General features: G+C 52.3%; 1 pseudogene across 1 annotated transcript; it reads left to right on the forward strand.

Annotated features, from left to right (window-relative positions):
* Positions 1-238: 238 nt before the first annotated feature.
* On the forward strand, positions 239-1731 carry LOC309820959 (cell division cycle protein 20 homolog; annotated as a pseudogene). Its single transcript has one exon. The product of its transcript is annotated as a cell division cycle protein 20 homolog (transcript).
* The last annotated feature ends 225 nt before the right edge of the window (positions 1732-1956 follow it).

The following is a 1956-nucleotide window of genomic DNA, read 5'->3' on the forward strand; positions in this document are numbered from 1 at the left end:
GCCAAAAAAAAAAAAAAAAAAAAAGTATCATCTGGAAGCCTTTATAAACAAACCTTTCAGTGTTTTTTGAAGTCTGTAAAATACAAGCAAATTAGAGCCGTGTAATATCTTTAAAACTATTACAATCATTTTCTTTTCTAGATGCAAACATTTAATACTGATCCTAGGATCTGGGATCGGAGCCTGCTTTGACCTGGTGGTGAGAGGCGGCTGGGCCGAGCGATCCGGGGACGCTCCCATGGCGCAGTTCGCGTTCGAGGGTGACCTGCACTTGCTGCTGCAGCCGGCTACACCCATGCCCAACGCAGCCCCTGCGCGCTGGCAGCGCAAAGCGAAGGAAGCTTCGGGCCGGGCCCCTCGCCTATGTGGGCAGCCAACCGATCCCACAGCGCCGGGAGGACCCCGGGGCCGAACTCCCGGCAAATCCAGCTCCAAGATTCAGACCACTCCCAGCAAACCTGGCGGCAATCGCTCTATCCCCCGTCGCAGTGCTTCCCAGATGGAGGTCGCTAGCATTCTCCCGAGCAAGGAGAAGCAGCCCGAAGACAGTCAGACACCCACCAAGAAGGAACATCAGAAAGCATGGGCTTTGAACATGAACGGTTTTCATATGGAGGAAGCCAAGATGCTTCGGCTCAGTGGAAAACCACAAAATGCCCCAGAAGGTTACCAGAACAGACTGAAAGTACTCTGTAGCCAGAAGGCCACGCCCAGCTCCAGCAGGAAGACCAGCAGTTACATTCCTGCGCAGCCAGACAGGATCCTGGACGCCCCTGAAATCCGGAATGACTACTACCTGAACAGTGTAGATTGGAGCTCTGGGAATATACTGGCTGTGGCTTTGGAAAACAGTGTGCACTTGTGGAGTGCTAGCTCTGGTGACATCCTGCAGCTGCTGCAAATGGAGCAGCCTGGGGACTATACATCTTCTGTGGCCTCGATCAAGGAGGGAAACTACCTGGCTGTGGGTACCAGCAGTGCTGAGGTGCAGCTGCAGGATGTGCAACAGCAGAAACGGCTTCGAAACATGACCATTCTGCCCGAGTGGGCTCCCTCGGTTGGAATAGCTATATCCTGTGTAGTGGCTCACTCTCTGGCCACATCCCACACCATGATGTTCGGGTAGCAGAACACCATGTGGCCACACTGAGTGGCCACAGCCAGGAAGTGTGTGGTCTGCGCTGGGCCCCAGATGGACGACATTTAGCCAGTGGCGGCAACGATAACTTGGTCAACGTGTGGCCCAGTGCTCCTGGAGAGGGTGGCTGGGTTCCTCTGCAGACATTCACCCAGCATCAAGAGGCTATCAAGGCTGTGGCTTGGTGTCCCTGGCAACCCAATGTCCTGGCAACTGGAGGGGGCACAAGTGGTCAACACATTCGTGTCTGGAACGTTTGCTCTGGGGCCTGTCTGAGTGCTGTGGATGCCCATTCCCAGGTGTGCTCCATCCTCTGTTCTCCCCACTACAAGGAGCTCATCTCAGGCCATGGCTTTGCCCAGAAACAGCTGGTGATTTGGAACCCAACCATGGCCAAGGTGGCTGAGCTGAAAGGTCACACAGCCCAGGTCCTTAGCCTGACCATGAGCCCAGATGGGGCTACAGTGGCATCAGCAGCAGCAGATGAGACCCTGTGGCTGTGGTGCTGCTTTGAGTTGGACCCTGCCCGGCGGCGGGAGCGGGAGAAGGCCAGCACAGCACAAAGCAGCCTCACCCACCAGGGCATCTGTTAAGGACCAACTCATCTCAGTTTTTGGTACTTTTTTTTTTTTACTTTTCTAATAAAGTCACGTCTCCCTCTTAAAAAAAAAAGAAGATCCTAATATGCGACCTTGCCTTGAAGGTTCAGTATCCTAAAAATTAATTTGCCATTTGTCTTATAAATGATTTTTAAAAATTGTGTACATTATGGTATGCTTGAATACATTACCAAATTTATCTGTATTTCTTTCCTGTCA

The sequence above is a fragment of the Grampus griseus genome (genome assembly GCF_964374135.1).
Source record: "Grampus griseus genome assembly, chromosome: 3".
NCBI classification, from domain to species: domain Eukaryota; kingdom Metazoa; phylum Chordata; class Mammalia; order Artiodactyla; family Delphinidae; genus Grampus; species Grampus griseus.